A 20,558-nucleotide genomic window follows, 5' to 3' on the forward strand; every position below is an offset into this window, starting at 1 on the left:
AGATTATCTATCTGTACAGAATATAATCTCTATGTATCTAAAAACATGATTAGTCTAAATAAAAGTATGACAAACATAGATGACTATTGATCTATAATTCTTAATACCCATATAGATTAAATGCTAAGACAATGAACAACTGTGCAATAAATGAGGACAATGACCTCCAAATGTAAACAATGTATAAGTATCTTGATCAGAGGTAGAAATGTACACTGCCATATGGTAAGTATATATCAATATATAAAAAATGTTTTAAAAAGAGGTAGAAGCATGCATGCATACAATATTCAATATAATTTAACTTTGTATCAATATACAAGAATCTATACCAATGTAATTGTCTATAAATAATAACTCACTAGTATTCACTCTATTACTCACTATTATTGTTAGTGTGAGTAAGCTCATAGCAATCTATTATCCCATCCAATTTTCCCTTTATCTTTTTCAAAAAGATCCCTGAGCTTACAAAATTTCCCCCATCCCAAACCCTATGCCAATCAAATTGTAAAAGAAGTCAAACTTTCATTACTTGCAGATAATATAATAGTATGCATAAATAACTTCAAAAACCCTACTAGGGAATGTCTACACCTGATAAATGCCTTCAGTAATATGGCAAGATACAAGATCAACTCAAAAAAATCAGTATCCCTCCTATCTTCAAATACTAAAGAAGCGGAGAAAAAAATCAGGAAAAACATCACTTTTCAAAATAGCCATAAATAACAAAATATCTTGTGGTGACACTAACCAAAGAAGTGAAAGATCCATTTGACAAAAATCTTAAGTCTTTGAAGAAAGAAATTAAAGAAGATACCAGAAAATGGAATGATTTCCTGTTGTAGGAGGCTGTTTGTTTCCCAGCCACCTAGACTCCTAAAATAATCAGACAGAAACTATATTAATTAAACCACTGCTAACTTCTTGGTTAGTTCTTATATGTTAATTTAACCAATTTCTATTAATCTGGGGTTTACCAACAAGGTTCTGTCTGGTGGTAACTGTTTCTGGCAGGGCTACATGACCTCTCCTGACTCTGCCTTCTTTCTCCCGGCATTCAGTTTAGATTTCCCACTTGCCTCTATCTGCCCTGCCAAGCCCAAGAAAGATTCTTTATTAACCAACAGTATACATCTTCTGTAGAAGGGAATCCCACATCACTTCCCCTTTTTTGTTTAAATAAAAAGAAAGGTTTTAACTTTAACATAGTAAAATTACATATAACAAAACAGTTATCAAGCAAGAATTTCAGTTACAATATGTATATCTACTTTATCTTTTATCATAACTAAGGAAAACTATAACTATAACTATCTATTCTTCAACTCCATCAAAAACTCCAGAAAGATATATTATTACCTATATTAACAGGAAGTGCATTGTAAGCAACACCCAAAACTCTAGAATAGACAAAGACATCTCACTGCCTGGAAAGTCACCCAAAGTTCTTCTGTATGAATGGAAGATTCATCTTCAGTCTACAGGCCCGTAGTACCCAGCAGAATTTTCCATGAAGCAGGAAATTTCAAAGACAGTTCCACCTACATTGGCAGTTTGTCAGTCACTTTTTTCTGTGATCTGCAGAATGTCTGAAAACTTCATTATGAAGCAGGAACCCTGACAGGTGGTCTCCTCTTTAGGCAAGTTCAGCAGTCATTTCTCTGTGGGTACTGCATGTGCAGTTCACATAGCATACCCTCAAGCAGTCTAGGCAAGAACAGTTTCTTGCCCAAATCCTAACAAATTCCAATGCCCATCTTCGTCTTGAAGTAGTTGATGCTGCTACCAGCAGATGTGTCTTATTGGAATGAAAAATCATGAGTTATTAAATATTTTAAATGCCATATTCTGAAGGTTCTGAAAGATTTGAAGAATACCTAATAACTGAAATATTTTTCTATATATCTAGAATACATAACTAACATGACTACAAGCTTGACTATTACAGATGACTCTGTATTAGCCTATATTCCTTAATTATACATTACATTTTTAAATGATCTGCGCAAACAGAATACCTTAATTAATCAAGAGCAGAAATATACATATAACAAAATTGATCTAAAATTTGTATCAATATATCAAGACCCATAACATTGCAAATTTTTATAGTACATCCCCCTTTAAATGTAAACAAACATTTATGAACAATCATTTAGGGCATCTGGGCATAGTTTTCTCCAAACTGCCATCTGTTTTTTGTTGAGTGAAGTAATTTTGGGGCTGTACACAGCACCTTTCTGGGGATCTTAGTGCATCAAAACGCATTAGCCTGGAAGGGATGCATAGTTTCTCATCTTCTGTGGGGAAAAAAAAAGCAGAACTTCTTTTTCAAAGCAACATATCCTTAGATAAAATTTCTGAAGTCAAGATACCTTTAAAGCATATTTGTTTGTTTAGCTTAGAAGTCCCCAGAATCAAATGTCTCTCTGCAGTCAAAAAAGATCAACAAAAACACAAGAGTATACATAATCCAGACTCTGTATATTTTCCATCTTTATGTGGCTTATTTTTCTTCATTCCTATTACTTTTTCTACAAGTTTACTCTGTTTCTTTAAAGACTTTGTTTTATTTTTTAAAAAACCATTCACTTCTTTTTATAGCTTTCTTACTCTTTTCTCTCTCTCTCTCTCCTAAGCCTTCCTCTATTCTGTCCTATCAGGCTCAAGACAGATTCTTTATTAACCAATGTTATTCACAGCATACAAAGGGGAATCCCACATTAATCTCTTATGCTCTTGAACAGGTAGGATCACCATAATAAAAATGTCAGCCCTACCCAAAGCAATACATGCAATCCCCATCAAAAACCCAATACAATTCTTCACAGACCTTCAAAGAATAATACTCAACTTCATATGGAAAACCAAAAAACCCAGGATGGCCAAAACAATCCTGTAAAATAAAGGAACTTCCAGAGGCTTCACTATCCCTGATATCAAGCTCTAATATAGAATTACAGTAATGAAACCAGCTTTGTATTGGCATAAAAACAGACAGGTTAACCAATGGAATCAAATCAAAGACCCAGATATTAATCTACACACCTATGAACACCTGATTTTTGATGAAGCTAAAAATATACACTAGAAAAAAAGTAGAAAATGCAAATAGATCCATATCTATTTCCAAGCACAACTCCAAATGAATTAAAGACCTAAATATAAATATGACCACAATGAACCTGATAGAAGAGAAAGTAGAAGTAGTATTCAATGCATGGGCACAGGAGACCACTTCCTAAATATAACCCCAGTGAGAACAACAATAAATAAATGGGACCTTCTGAAACTGCTGTAAAGCAAAGGAGACAGTCAATAAGACAGAAAGGCAGCCTACTGTGGGAAAAGATCTTCACCAATCCCACATGAGACAGAGGACTAATCTCCAAAATATATAAAGAACTCAAGAAATTAGACATCAAAATTCCAAATAACCCAAATTAGAATTGGGGTACAGAACTAAACAGAGAATTCTCAAAAGAAGAATCTCAAAAGGCCTAAAGACACTTAGGGAAATGTTCAACATCCTTAGCCATCAGGAAAAAGCAAATAAAAACAATTCTGAGAAACATGATTATACCAGTCAGAATTGCTAGGATCAAAAACACCAATGATAGCATATGCAGGAGATGATGTTGAGTGAGGGAAACACTCATCCTTTGCTAGTGGTAATGCAAACTTGTACAAACACATTGGCAATAAGTATGGCTGTTTCTCAGAAAATTAGAAATCAACCTACCCCAGGACCCAGCAATACCACTCTTGGGCATATACCCGGAAGATATTCAATCATACTACAAGGACATTTGTTCAACTATGTTTATAGCAGCATTATTTGTAATAGCCAGAACCTGGAAACAACCTAGATGCCCCTCAAACAAAGAATGGATACAGAAAATGTGGCACATTTATGCATTAGTGTACTTCTTAGGGCTAAAGAACAATGACATCTTGAAATTTGCATGCAAATGGATGAAACTAGAAAAAAATCATCCTGAGTGGGGTACCTCAGACCCAGAAAGATAAACATGGTAGTATTCTCTTGTAGGAGGCCACTTGTTTGTTCTCGACTGTCCAGAAACAAAAAAATCCCACAGAAACTGTATTAATTAAAACATTGCTTAGCCTATTAGTTTATGCATATTTCTAGCTCACTCTTAAATTAACCCATTTCTATTATTTTACCATGAGGCTCATTGCCTACCAGCAAGGTTCTGCTAGCAGTTTGAATGTATCTCAGGGAGTGGCTCCATGGCTTCTCCTTGACTCCAGCTTTTTTCTCCCAGCATTCAGTTTAGTTTCCCCTGCCTAGCTCTGTTCTGCTTTACTATAGACCAAAGCAGTTTCTTTATTCATTAACCAATAAAAGCAACACATAGACAGAAGAACTTCCCATACCAATGCTCACACATAAGTGGATACTAACTGTAAAACAAAGGATATTGAGCCTATAGTTCATGATCCTAAACAAGCTAAGTGTTAGGAAAACTCCTAAGATGAGCTGTTCCACTGGCACAAAGAAATTCAATCAGGCCAAATCAAACCGAATTAAAATGCCCATGTTTTATTAAATACAGCACTCTCGGGTGGCCAAGAGCATGGCAAGAGAGACAGAAAACAAGGGAGCACAAGCAAAACCCAGGACCATGTGCTCCTCATCTGGGCATTCACTTAAATACCCTGTGGGAGTGGGAGGGTCAGGACTTAGCATGCTGGGATTTGGAGTCCAGACCAAAGCAGCTCCCAGGTCAGAGGGCTGGGATGGATGCCAGGGCCTGGGGTGATGCTCCCAACTTAACATCACACTAAGTAAGAAGGTGATCCCTAGGAAAAACATACATAGATACACCTGGAAAGTGGAAATGGACAATATAGCCTGACAAAATTGGGAGCATGGGGGTCAGGTAGTAAAGAAGGCAGATGGGGAAGACGAGGGGAGGATAGAAGAGAACTTGAGGGAATGGGATAATCGAGGTGGAGAAAGAACAGAGATAAGAACAAGGAAAGAGATATTTTGATTGAGGGAGCCATTTCAAGGCTAGCAGGAAACCTGGCACTAGAGAAATCCCATGAATTCACAAGGATGACCCCAGTTAAGACCTTAAGCAATAGAGGAGAGGCCCAAACTGGTCTTTCCCTGTAGTCAGAATGGTGAATATCTTCAATGTCACCATAGAACCTTCATCTAGCAACTGATGGAAACAGACAAAGACCTGCATCAGAGACCTAGATTGAGCTCCCAAAGTCAAGGTGAAGAGTGGGAGGAGTGAGAATATGAGAAAGGAGATCAAGGCCATGACAAGGGCCCACTGAAACAGTTTACCTAAGCTAATATGAGCTCACCAACTCCAGCCAGACAGGGAAGAAAACATCATAGGACCAAACTAGTCCCTCTGAGTGGGGGTGACAGTTACATGGCTGGGGCAGACTGTAGAGCCACTGGCAGTGGTACCAGGATTTGTCCCTTCTGCGTGTACTCATTTTTTGCGAACTTATATCTCAAGGATGAATACCTTGTTCGGATATAGTAGAGAGGCTCTTGGACCTTCCCCAAAGCAATGTGCCTTACCCTCTCTGAGGAGTGGATGGGGGTTAGGTTGGGGGTAGGTGAAAGGAATGGAAGGAGGGGAACTTTGGTATGTAAAATGAAAAAAATATAGTTCATTTTATTTTTTAAAAAATAAAATATAAAAAACATTTCTTGTGCACAAAATCATATTTGTGTTAGAGAGAGTGGGAGGTTCACTAAATAATTAATTTATAACCATGACATTAATTACATTAATCATGCTAATACTTTCATAGGTGTACATTTATCTCCACTCAGAGTTGAATACAGGAGCAAAACCTTGTACATGGCAACTTTATTTAAAATTCTCTTTATTTCTAATACATAAATGGCACCAAAGAAAATAATGTCAGAGTTATTTCCAAAAATAGATCTATGGGATATGGTCAGGTTCACGGTTGGTTGTAAAAGAAAAGAATGTGCTTTCAGTTGATTTCACAAGGTTTTGTTGTCTTACACAGAAATCCAATTTTTTTTATATTTGTTTGTGGCCAAGTGATCCTTATTGTTTCTCTGCACATTATCATTTCTTTGTAAGCAAGATTAATGAGGCACAAGTAATCAAATATGTGAACAATAAAAATGATGTTAAAGCCAAAATTTTATGGATGGCTATTAGATTTAACCTCAAAATTTCATTTCTCTTCCTTTTAATTGAGCTGTTAAGGTTTAATGGTGTTTTGGGAGCCAACCTTGCCGACTAGAGTCTTTGCAGAAATACCTAATGTCAATGGCAAGGAACTCCCTTAGAATTATCACTGACCTATGAGTAGAGAGAGTGTCCTAAATTCTCTTCAATTATTCCCCGATGTTTTAATGCCTCTCTCCGGAAGCTTCAGGTGACTCTGTTTGGCTATATATAACATGACAGGTAGTGAGCTCACAGTATGTGGATGGCTTTCAAATTCATTTCTAAATATGGAGAGACCAAAATAAAATACTTCAGCATTTATTTTACATTTTATCCTTTTATATTTAGTTTGTATCTGAATTGAAGATCTACTGAAAAGAGAGAAAAAGTAGTAGGTGGGTTACTCTGTCCACTCTGAGCTCAAAAGCATCATAGTACCATCAGCAAATACACAGGTAAACCATCTACAACTCCAAAAAATAATTTTAGGATGGGTAGTAAAATGGTTTCAGATTTGGCTGAATAATTTTGTTTTGTGCTAGTGAGGTAAAAATGAGTTCTTACCTAGTGGATTCTGATACAATATCTTAAAATAAATTAGCATTGTCTAAGTTTAAATATACCTATTTCATCAGCCAGTAAATGTTGATAAAAATAAATTTTATGTTGTTAAAATATTTGAATGATATAAATTAAGAGATATTATAGTTTTATATATTTAAATTATAAATAGCAATTTATTTTATTTATTTAATTATAAACTATTAGTAATACAATACCAGAAAAATCTTTCTGGTTTATTGAACTGAAAAAGGAAACTGTGCCGTTTCATTAGACAACAGAAAAAAAATCAAGGAAACAGTAATTACAGTGTAATTTTAAAGCCATGATATTTAAATTATTATTGTATACTGGTCTAAAAAAAATTATCCATTTAAACTTTTCTAGGTCAGAGAGTTGTAGCCATTCCTAGAAGAAAGAAAATGATTACAATAGTAAAATACATGCTATTTCCTGATTTAATTTTTTTCAGTATTATACCTGCCAAAATAAATCTAATAAATTTTAGTGGTTATTGAATTCTAATATAAGGATTAAAAGAAAAGAGTTTAAAGTTTAAATAATAATATAAATGTAAAACCCTTATTGAACTCATTAAAAAAAACATTGCTTCATTCTGATAGTATTGGCAAGCACAAAGCAGGAATTTGACACTTACATATCAGTGTGTACATTGTAAGCAGACACCTTGTCACTAGAACTCATAATAAAGAATGTTCCCTGAATACTAAAAACCGCAACGAAAATATTAGGATGCAGGGATAATTACGAGTAGAAATCATTTTTTAGAAATTTATCAGATGAGATATAGTAGCATCCAGAATATAAAAGTCATCGGAGAACTGATTTAAGAGAAAATGATCATATTATACAATCTTATACAATCTTAAAAGTTAAATGACCTTAATTTAAAATATCTGACAGTCATCACAGTAAAAAATGACAATGCAAAAAAATCATTTCCAAACTCATTCTTAATTCTATGGAGTTTTCATAAGTTAGTCCTTAAATATCTGAAGGACAATATATTTTTAAACATCACAGGGTATATTTTTGTTTTGAAAAATAAATCACCACAATAGAGATTTAATAACTAAAAATTAGAAAATAAAATGTGCAGATCATAAATTTACACAAAGCTATATAACTATCCAGGTGAGACATCTAGGGGTTAGTTCAACAGACACCTCAAGACTATACTCATAGGCACAATCTATGTGTGGTTTATTCCCATATTACTTAACCTACCATGACATACTTCAGGGGACAGCTAAGGTAAATTAAAGAAGTCCTTACCTGCTCACTGTAACTAGAGAGGGAGAGTTAGACATATTACTGCTATAATATTAATCAACTATATTAACACTTTTTGTTTCAGCAGAGAAAGAATGGAGAAGACAAATCAGTCTTTAACAACAGAGTTTATCCTGGTGGGATTCTCAGATATTCCAGACCTGAAGATCCTCCTGTTCCTGGTGTTCTCTGTCATCTATCTGGTCACCATGGTTGGGAATCTCGGGCTGGTGGTCTTGATCTACATGGAACACCGTCTTCACACACCCATGTACATCTTTCTGGGCAACCTGGCTTTCATGGATTCCTGTTGCTCCTGTGCCATCTGTCGACAGAAGGATTTCACTCTATGAATGCATGGCACAATTTTATTTTCTCTGTGTTGCTGAGACTGCAGACTGCTTCCTTCTGGCAGCAATGGCCTATGACCACTATGTGGCCATATGTAACCCACTGCAGTACCACACCATGATATCTAAGAAGCTCTCCATTCAGATGAGTGTAGGTACCTTCATAGCCAGTAATCTGCACTCTATGATTCATGTAGGCTGTCTTTTAAGGTTAACTTTTTGTAAATCAAATCGGATTGATCACTTCTTCTGTGATATTCTTCCACTCTATAGGCTCTCCTGTACAGACCCTTTTATTAATGAACTAATGATATATATTTTTTCAATGCCAATTCAAGTCTTTACCATTACCACTATCTTGGTCTCTTATTTCTGCATTATTTTCACTACTTTCAGGATGAAATCCAGGGATGGAAGAGGAAAAGCATTTTCTACTTGTGCATCCCACTTTCTTTCTGTCTCAATATTCTACATCTGTCTTCTCATGTATATTCGGCCTTTGGTAAAAGGGAATAAAGATATACCTGTGGCTGTATTTTATACAACAGTAGTTCCTTTGTTAAACCCTTTTATTCACAGCCTGAGAAATAAGGAGGTAGTAAATGCTATTAAGAAAGTTATGAAGACTTACAGTATTTTTAAAAAAATCTCTGACTTCTACAGCTCACTAATTTCAGTTTACTAAACAATATAACCCAAATAAGGTAATGTAAATTTAATAGATGTCGTATATATTCTCATTACCCTCATGGTATCTTACAATAGTACAGCTTCAGCAAATTAATACTATATCATATTTTCAAAATTTATACAATAGCCATAGATTTTAGCTTATTTTTCAGATTAAGTTTTAATGGTTATTCTTTGAGTAGGATAAATTCAATCTGGAATCTTTGTTGCTAGGAGTGTCTGATATAATCTCAATACTTTCTGTACAGTCCTTACCCTAGATATGGGGGACCTGGGGTAATGTGCAAATCCTCAAAACAGATTCAGACGTTTCTCTAAAGAGGTCTTAGAAGCTTCTGGTCTATATTTTCTCTATTTCTACTGAGAAATAAAACAAACTATACACAAAAGTCATGATCTCTCCTTTCTCACTTAAATGATCTTATACCTTCGTGTTCTTTTAAACATGGGAGTAGTCAACCATTTTCTGATTGGCTTTAAGTCCTACTCCCAAAAAAAGAAACTCATTCCTGGCACCAATATTGAGTCAAGAACCTGTGGACAGACAAGATGACAGGCCCTAAGGAAGCACCTACTACCATTATTGTAAACAAATAGAAACCCTAACTAAGACATTCTAGTAGATTTCAAAGTGAGACGCTTGTGGGGAAAAAAAAAGCAAAATGTCATTTATAGCAAAATTTATAGCACTTACAAATTGTAATTCCTCTTAATAATGAAAAAAACTACAATTTTATACAACTTTCCCCTGACTGCACTGTGAGCTTCTTATCCAAAACCATTGTACAATGTAAGTTCTTATCCCCAACAGGTTTACTCCCAGGGTCCCTTCTATTCAACAAACTTTCCAGTATTGTGTATCTATTTTAATTATTGAGGCAGTACATATACTTTAAGGATTTAGCTCAATTTCCTGCAAAGAGACCCAAAGAACTAATGACTCACCTCTGACTTACAGATATTTAATACAGAATTTCACTACTGAGAAACATAAACACCATACCTTACTGAGTAGAAACTGTGTTTTAGAAACAATTAAATACCTCTATACAAAATAAAATGGAAACAAAGTTCAAATATTCAGGTAAGTTTGTATCAAAAAAACAAAAAGTAACAGGATTGTGTGTATGTGTGTTATGTCTTTTGTGTATATATACATAGTGTATGGGAGAATGCTAACACACACACAGAGGACAGAGAAGCACATTGATCATCCTATAACTCTCCATCCTATGTTGAGACAGTTTTTCACTAAACTTGGAGCTAAGGTCATGGCAAACAAGCTCCACCAATCTTCCTGTCTCCACTTCTTCCCATGAATACTAGGATTAGAAGTGTATAAAGGCATATACACATTTTTAGTGTGCTTTCCCAGGATTTGAACTTAGATCCTTGTGCTTGTGCTGCATGTTTGCTGCTGAACCATCTATTCTGCCCAGTGCTAATTTCATAACTCATGCTAATTTTATAGCCTCCAATTAGGTTATCAAACTAGCTTGAGACTATTTTCTATTTGTTTTAGATTGGATATACAAATAGTGAGGAGAACTTTTAAAGTTAGGTCAGTTATACCCAAATTAGTAAGATAATTTTCAGATGCTCTTTAGTAAAGGACATGCTTCCATTGGGCAGTTTTAATTCATTTTAATAGTTCATATTTGTTAGGACTTAAATTCCCTACAGAAAAATACTGATGTTAGTGCTAGAAAATCCTCTCCTGATTTGACAGAGGCTTTACGTTTTCAGTACAAGGTACATATCTATTATTACCTGTGGGTAGACTTTGATCTTCATTTTTCTCTCTCAATTGTTGTAAGATCAAGGTATAAGCTATTATTAAATTCTGTGACCTTCACTATAAAACAAATACATACTTTCAAAAAATTTTCATCAGTGAAATCTAAGTAAGAGAAATATTCTAACATTTTACCTTAAATGGAGGCATGACAAACGTTTGTTTTTCTAATTTTTAAATAAATGTTCATTTTTACTAAGTTTTTCCTCCTTTGGACTGTGTAGAACATCTCAAAGTTCAAAAATATGAGGAACCAAATTGAAGTGCAATACTGTAATCCACCTTACTTTAATTGTAAGGTAGAATCTCAAAATAGCTAAAATCACAAATAAATCACTTAAATAATTCAAGCTTATGTAAAAAGTAATTTTCAATAATGTCTCAGATATGTCAATTAAAATATTTTTGAACAAAGTGAATTTCTATTGCCTTCTTTTAATGTTTTGATTACCAGGGAACAAAACCACTTTGGCCACAGAATCAATATAATTTAATTTGTCAGTTAGTATGACCCAATGAATCACCAAGTATTGGAAATTAGCAGTGTTTTAAGAAAAAGTGAAAATTGAATTCAAATTTCAGGAATTTAAGCTTTTTTAGTTTTAAGGTTTAAAAATATAAGTTAATAAGTGAACTCATCTTCATGAAGCCCTAATGTGCTGAGGCACACTTTAGAGTGCAAAATTTTCTAAGGAAACTGAAAATGATAAAATTCAAGTTCAATTTTTAAGATAATTTTTTTATAATATAGTGGCATCAAGATTATTTTATAGATACTTCCTCACATTAGAGACTATGCAGAAACAAAGAATTAATGAAAAATCTGTTGGGATACTGAAAGCAAAGTACCCACCTCTGACCATCAGATAAAGTTAGGACTGTAAATAATCCTATCTTCTTCAAAACATTTGATAACATGTTTCACAGAAGTAGAATATACCTAAGTTTAAAATGTTTTCAATATAGTAAAAGTGTTGAAATACATACAGAAAATAAAGTAATATAGATTATACACACATACAAAACTGTGAATTTTAGGTAAGTCAGTAACCCCCACCTTTTGGGAGATAAAGGCATGAGAAATGAAAATTGAAATATTATCTGGGCTTCAGAGAGTCTTCAAGGAAGGAATAGGTAACAATGAGATTGTCTCAAAATTTAGAATTCTTTTCTAAAACTAAAGGAATGAAAGAACAGCTCAGCAGAAAAAAAAAGAGTTAGAAACAACAATTATTAACATAAACTGTTACTACTATAAGAACTTTATAAACTAGCCTTACAAAGCAGAGGCAGGATGTAAATATTTGAAAAATTCAATGGGAATAATGGTACAGACAGACTTTTTATATATACATACAGACAGTGTATGTATATATAAAACATACATAAACACATACAGTGTTTACAAAACTGTATATAAAACAGGATGAAAAAGGTGAAATCATCATCTTTGTAACTTTTAGAGAATTTTATTTACAAATAACTATAAATTCATAAGTACTTAGCAATCTTTGTGCAATTCATAAAATAAATTTAATATATTGACAATATATTTTCAAAAAATATTTCTTCTTCTTGATGAATAAGTTTAAAGTTTCAGTTAAATGAAAACATATACAGAAAATTTTATTCTAAATTTATTTTGATGTTCTTTAACAATCCTGCTATCAAAATTATTTTGAAACAATATGTTAAATATGTGTGCCCTAAATTTTTATATATAATTATATAATTGCATAGAGACAAATATTTCCAATTTTAAAAAGTTCCTTTCTGTTATTGTAAAAATACTTCTGTAAATTTTGAGTTGAAGTTGGAGATCACAGATTCCAACACTCTCTGGGAATATTTACTCTCAAGAAGCATAGGTAGCTGCATTCCAAAATCAATAACAGGTGCACAAATATTTTCTTATACAAAAAATATAAGTAGAAAATTTAATTCTCAGCATTACAGTTATATAACAGTAATTACAGTGTCAACAGACAAGATAAGATGATTGAGGACAACTACTCCTTGGCAACAGAGTTTATCCTGATGGGATTCACAGATCACTCAGACCTGAAGACCCTCCTGCTCCTAGTGTTCTCTGCTAGCCATCTCATCACCATGGTGAGGAATCTCAGTTTGGTGACCTTGATCTACATGGACCACCATCTTCACACACCCATGTACATCTTTCAGGGAAACCTGGCTCTCATGGATTCCTGTTGCTCCTATGCCGTCACTCCCAAGATTACAGAGAATTTTTTTCTGTGGACAGTATTTCTTTCTATGAATGCATGATACAGTTCTATTTTCTCTGTCTTGCTGAAACTACAGACAATTTTCTTCTGACAGCAATGGCCTATGATCACTACATGGCCATAGGCAACCCACTGCTGTACCACACCTTGATGTCCAAGAGGTTCTGCCTTCAGATAGCCACAGGAGCCTACATAGCAGGAGCGCAGCATTCTATGATTCACATAAGATTTCTGCTCAGGTTTATTTTCTGTAGGTCTTGTAATCAAACACTTTTTTGTGATATACTTCCATTGTATAGACTCTCGTGTGTTGACCCTTATATCAATAAATTGATAATACTCATCTTTTCAGAATCAGTTCAAATCTTTTCCATTACTCTACTGCTGATATATTATTTTGCAACCTTTTTACTATATTCCTCAAAATAAAGTCCAAAGAGGGAAGAAGTAAACCCTTATCTACTTGTGCTTTTCATTTTCTAAGTCAATATTCTTTGTTTATTGTCTTTAAATGTGTACTCACTCAAGTTCAGTTAATTGAGGAGATAAAGACACACCTGTTGCTATTTTTATACTCTACTAGTTCCTTGGTTAAATCCTTTCATTTACAGTCTGAGAAATAAGGAAGTAATATAATCAAAAAGAATCAAGAAGAGATGATTCTGCCACAAAGAGAAAACAAGGACCATCTCCTTTAGACAACTGATTTAAAGCTGAAAATACCCTTTTCTAAATACACACATAATGAGAAAGTGGTAAAATGGAAAAATAATTTTATTCAATTATTAAAGCCTAAAGACATTTGAATAAAATTAGTTTATAATAAAGAAATTCTGTTAAAATATGCTTGAAATTCTCAGAAATAAGTTGAAGAACTATTGAAATATTAGAATGTATCTAGCCATAGTTTTCAACATATCTAATGAATTTTGGGGAAAAGTAATTGTAATAGTATTATCCAATTAAAAATCATTAGCATGTTACTTTATTTCAATCTTAAAATTTCCAGCAAATTGCAACTTTATATTTATTAATCTTATCATAAGCAACCCCGTTAATGGAGCATAAACTTTATGGTTCAAATTTGATTTTCAACTTGACATTTGTTCTTTTAAGAGATTATATTTCAATACCTACTCATTAGAAATATTTATTCTATAACAAGAATATTTTCATATTTATTATTAGTCATTTTTGCTCTCATATTTCCTAAAATATAGTATATGTAAGACTTATCAATCTGGACTTTAAAATTATGCTATTATAGTGAAATTGCTATGGTTTTAATTTCTCCTTCTTTTGATTCGTTCTTTGTCTAATACAGCACTGGAACTCCAAAATATATCCATTAAATCAAGTTTTTTCTCCTGCATGGTGTTATCAGTGTTTTTTTTTTTTGTTAGGAATAACAACAACTTCACCAACTCAAATGAAAAGCATTGTTACATTATTTCAAAAAACAGATATTTGTACATGCCAGCATGGGGATTGCTCTTCAAGTGAGAGTGTTCCATTTTTTTTTTCATCATAAAACAAAGAAAAAAAACAAATATGGAAAACACAAGGAAAACAGAGGCATTAAACAAGCAGAGAAATCTAAAGTGGGAGAGACCTCAGACTCTTCTGTTACAATAAAACAGATCCTCAGTGCAAACTTCAATAAATCTATAACTAAGCTGAGGGTTAAGGTTATCATTTTTAGTAAAAGCACAAACTGTATATAAAAATATGGAATTATTGATCCAGATTTGGACTTACATAAGTGAATGTTGTTTGCTCTTGGCAGATAATCTATCTCCCTTGCTATCTAGCTAGGACTGAGTTCAGTACATATTTTCTTACTGTTGACCTGCCTTGTCTGTTTCCCAGCTCACATCTCCTTTTATCACTTAAATATCCTGTGGAAGTGGTCCTGACCCGTCAGGACCTGGCATGCTGGAATTTGGAGTCCAGACGAATGCAACTCCCAGGCCAGGGAGGGCTGGGGAGGATGCCAGGGACTAGGGTGACACTTGCAACTTAACATGACACATAGGATGGTTGACAATCGCTGAATATAAAGTTCTCCATGCCTTTTAAAATGCCCAGATTTCTTTCTCAAAGAGAAAAATATTCATTGTCCACATATGGAAAGAATTTGCAATAGAAGTCAGCAGGCAAATATTGTTGAACTTTTTTTGAAGTTTCCCTTTCAGAAGAGTCCCTAATTTCCAATTCACCAATGAATACTGATATTCATAATTAGAGGATCATCTGGTTTAATATTTAGCAAGTTTGCACGCACAGAGAAGAGTTTAGCAGCAGTTAGAAAAGCTGTTCATTCTTCCTGTTCTCATTAGAAATTACTGGCCTTTCAAGTAGTACTGTAGAGGGTATTTATAGTAATCTACAAATATAGTATGTGATTTCTTTAGTATCCAAACATACCAATTAGGAGTTGCATCTGACTTTTGTTCCTGGGTGTTGGGATTAAAGATGGCACTACTACCATCTTGTTCACTCTAACTCTAAAATTTGAAAAGCAACTAAATTATAAAGGTCGGATGATCTCCTCTGGGATTAAAGGAATGGGCTACCACTATAATGATCAAATATTTTTCTTAGCTCACTATTACTCCAGTTCTTAGAAATTTAGAAAACGAGTTTTAACTGAAGCAACTCTTTGAATTTACTTGAAACATTTTAATTCTCTTAACTGTGTTTTGACTCCAAACAGCAAAAATATTCTTTTTATTTAAGAAGAAAACTCAAAAACTGTTGTCCAAGATGGCATCGATCATGTGGAAATCAACAGTCTAACGTTCCAACATGGAATTAAGACATGTGCTTTAAGAAAGTCTCTTTTTTTTTATTTCAAGCCAGTAAGGTAAGTGTGCCTTAGGTACATTATCATTTGATTATACTATTATTTCTATTTTATTTTTTATGCCTGATCAAGTGAAAATCATTTACTAGTCTTTATGAATTAGTCTGGATTGAATGATCAAACTGTCCAATGAACTGTTACCTCTCCTTGTTCAGGGGGTCTCCCCTGTCTGAATATAATCTTTATGAATCTTGGTGTTATGCATAGTGTTCTTTCTTCTGTCAAAACAAAAACAAAACTTCTTTCCTAACATAGCACATATCCTGAGGTCAACACATCTTTAAAATATACAGGCTAATTTAATTCAGCAGCTTTTTTCTACTAGCCAATGTCTCTCCACAGCTGTTGCTCCTTCCTCATTACCATTAAAAGTTTTAAAGTTGATAAACCATTGTGTAATCTATCTCTAACAGCGATTTTTCTAAGATCAGCCTCAGTTCTTTTCTCTTTACACGCCTTGGATTGGATTCAAGTTGCCTTTCTGCTTATTAAACATATCTTTTTGTTTTTTCGAGACAGGGTTTCTCTGTGGTTTTGGAGCCTGTCCTGGAACTAGCTCTTGTAGACCAGGCTGGTCTCGAACTCACAGAGATCCGCCTGCCTCTGCCTCCCAAGTGCTGGGATTAAAGGCGTGCGCCACCACCGCCCGGCTTAAACATATCTTTTAAAGTTAGATTAGATCTTTCTATAATTTGTTGCTCCTAATGGATTGTGCAGGATACCTGTAATATGCTTTATATTTTAATATGCAAAACACTGTTTCATTTTACTAGAGACATATGCTGGATCATTGTTGGTATTAATTTGTGCAGTTATCCCCATAATAGTCATAAATTCTAAGAAATGTATAATTACAGAGTCAGGCTTTTCAGGATTTGAAGCACTTGCCAATTGAAATCTTGAATATGTATTTGCTGCGGGAGCACATTCTGCTCCTTCAGCCAACAGCCTTTAAGATACCAGCCCACTGGGCTGTGATCTCTTATACTTTAAAAAGCAGTGGGACCCATGTTCTCTCTCTCTCTCTCTCTCTCTCTCTCTCTCTCTCTATATATATATATATATATATATATATATATATATATATATATATATCCTCCTGTTTAGGCTGGTAAACTCTCTGTTTTCTGTTTGCAACAAGAGGACTGTTTTTTGTGACGGTGATCTGTAAGTTTTCCCCTCAAATAAATAACCTTTTTTATTATCCATAATTCTTAACTGGTGTGGGATTGTTTTGCAGCTTCATCTGGTGCCCAACGTTTGGTTGTAGAACCAGCACCAGCCCTCCCTCAGCCAGCCAGAGCCTGTGCATGGAGCCAGCAGTTCATATGAACCTCTAACAGCGATTTTTCTAAGATCAGCCTCAGTTCTTTTCTCTTTACATGCCTTGGATTGGATTCAAGTTGCCACGCACCCTACCATTTGCCTCCCTCCAGGGCACACCTCAGACATTTCAGTGAGACACGGGCTTCCCCTATTTGAGCCAACTGTTCTGCACCTTCTAGTGATTTGTTTGCATTTGTCTATTCCATTGCTTTGGACATCCGCAGAGCACACAGTCTTTGATTTATCTTTTAGCATTCTGCTCTGAAATCAGATTTCAGACCGGCCACAGTGCCGTGCACCGCGTCCCCGTGTCTACGCTATGTACTCTGGCACCCAGTTCGCGAGCTTAGGGCAAGGGGGCTGGAGGTTAAAATACACAGACACACACAGAGAGACAGCGACACGGGTCATCCTTGAATTCCCCAAGAATGCCCCCTTTATTGTGTTCAGGAGCAGATTACATAGAGATAGCCACGCCCCAGCCAAACCCACCAGAAACCACTCTCCTGCCATCAGGAACTCCTGAAGGTCTCCTGTTCAGAGCAGCTGTAGGCACTCAGATCAGAGGATTACAAGAAATTCAGGATCTGGTGTCTCACTGCTCCCAACACCACAGGTGAATTCGCATGCACCACTACACGCTGCTGGATTAGTTTTGTATGTGGCGCACGCCACCTACTGGCAGTTTAAGGTTATTGCACCTAATCAGGCTAATTGAACCACAGGTAAGATTTAATATCCTAAATATAGAGCATATGTTGCTAATTTAAAAGGACAATATGTCAGACAATCTAACCATCCAAGGTTTTAATAGCCCCTTTACTTACATCATGTGTGAGGCTTTACAAGACTTGTATCATGTGCTGGAGCCTGATACGTCATTCTCCCTGTAGACTGGACACTCACTTTCCTTGCCTTTCCCAGCAGTACTGGTGTTTTGTGTTTCCATGTTAACACCTATAGTTATGTCCCTTCTACATCACTATTTTTATTCTTTTTATATTTTTATATAAATTTATTTTTATATAAATATTTTATATATTTTATATAAGTACCATATACCAAAATTAAATCAAGACCAACTGAACAATTTAAATAGACCTGTAAATCGAGAAGAATTAGAAGCTGTCATCAAAAATCTCCCTACCAGAAAAAGCACAGTACCAGATGGTTTCTATGCAGAATTCTACCAGAACTTCCAAGAAGAGCTAATACCTATATTCCTTAATGTGTTTCACAAAATAGAAACAGAGGGGTCACTGCCAAACTCCTTTTATTAAGCTACAGTTACTCTGATACCAAAACCACACAAAGACTCAATCAAGAAAGAGAATTACAGACAAATCTCACTCATGAACATCGACGCAAAAAATCTCAATAAAATACTGGCAGAAGAGAATCAGCTACCACGGATCTTCTGTCTGGTACACGCACACAAACTGTGGCATATACATTCACACAACAAGTAAGAGAGGGATAAAATATGTATGTTCATATTCTTTTTCACTCTTCTACGTTATCCCAATGGCTATGTTCCATTTTTTTGTTTACAACATAATTTTGAACTCTTTCCATATTTGTATATAGGAATTTTTACTGTCATTGTTTCCTTTTTTATATTTATGTGTAAAGATATATTGTGTGTTTGACTAGTGTCTTATGATGGGCATTAAGGCATTTGCCCACATACTTTATCACTACGTATCTACAGATCAGTTTGGGATCACAAGTTTGAATTATTTTTGCGTCTACATATTTTGATTCGGTGCCAGTGACAGATTTTCCTTCTCAAAGAAAACTGAATATCTTGTGACAGGTGACTTAACTTTTATACTAACTTGGTGATTTGTAGCTTTGATTTTACTTCATGCGATGTAGCTTTGATTTACTTTATATGAAAAATTATAGGTATATCTTGTTGAATATAGTCTTTCACTTGCTCTTTACAGAAGTTCTTCTGGTATTTTGGATGCTGTTTTCTCTCTATTTTCATGAAGAACATTATGTTATAACCTAAATGTATGCTGAATTCCACGTACTTGCAATTGCAAAGCACTTTTGTTTGTTCTGTTGACATTATTTTATGAGTAGGAGTACTTATGCAGGAGTAGCTCATTCTCCTCTAACTCTCTACTCTCTTTTACTTCATTCTATTTTATGTGTATTCATTTTATTTTGATTAACATCATGAAATTTACAAAGGACTAACAGAACATAGTACGCATCTTCCTTTCCCTTGCCTTTCCAAAACCACCACCATCTGTAAACCCAGAAACCTAGCTCTAGCTCAGTAACTATTAACCTTCTTCACATGTGAACTACTTTTGCCTGATAAGTCACTCCTGCTTTTGCTGTCCCTACCTTCTGCCCCTTACAATCTGTATACACATAAGCTGAGTTCCAGATCATGGTCTAAGAATCCTCTTTGTTACTGATACAGAATTTTGGGGTAAGTAGCTTTTTCCCTTCTATATATGTTTTTCCATCTTTTCCTACTCCACCCTGATGGTAGTAATATCAACACCCACAGACTTAGCTTCAAATAACTGACCTTCAAACCTGTTTTCTTTAAGAGTATCTCTGAACCTTCACTGCTTCTCTTTACCATCCTTCTATCTGCCCATTACCATCTCTCCACTGACAAACCATATCTCAACTCACAATTCTGGGTGAAGCCTCTTACTCCACCAGAGGACAATCCAGCATCCTCTACCCCAAGTAAGACTCCAATGCACCCCATCTGTGCTTGACCAACACAACTCTAACGTCTCTCCTCATCACCATATTCCAGCGCACACACCTGGTAGAAGATCTCTATGTTACTGGAGGCCAGGCCAGCAACCTGAGTCCCAAATGCCAGACCAACACCCAGAACTAGAGAGACCAGGTAAGCTCACTGAAAACCCGGTAGAAAATAAGGCAGAAGCTTCTTACCCCACCATAAGCCAGGAGAACAGACGACGCTGGGCTAAATCAGAGGCTTTGCACATAGCCATAACTACAGCCCAAAACTTGAGGAAAAATCACCTGCTAGATGTAGATCTCTGTATCTGCTTCCATCAGTTGCTGGTTGAAAGATCTATGATGACAATTAAGGTAGTCATCAGTCTGATTAAAGTGCAAGGCCAATCTAGGCATCCTCTCATGTGTTGTTTAGAGTACTAGCTGGGGTCATCCTTGAGGATTCCTGAGAATTTCCCTAGTGCTATGTTTCTCTATAGC

General features: G+C 35.0%; 2 pseudogenes; both read left to right on the plus strand.

Annotated features, from left to right (window-relative positions):
- Positions 1-8,158: 8,158 nt before the first annotated feature.
- LOC130871887 (olfactory receptor Olfr180-like) lies at positions 8,159-9,084 on the plus strand (annotated as a pseudogene).
- A 3,809-nt stretch (positions 9,085-12,893) lies between these two features.
- LOC130872016 (olfactory receptor 5K4-like) lies at positions 12,894-13,780 on the plus strand (annotated as a pseudogene).
- The last annotated feature ends 6,778 nt before the right edge of the window (positions 13,781-20,558 follow it).

This window comes from Chionomys nivalis, chromosome 3, assembly GCF_950005125.1.
Source record: "Chionomys nivalis chromosome 3, mChiNiv1.1, whole genome shotgun sequence".
In the NCBI taxonomy this organism is placed as follows: Eukaryota; Metazoa; Chordata; class Mammalia; order Rodentia; family Cricetidae; genus Chionomys; species Chionomys nivalis.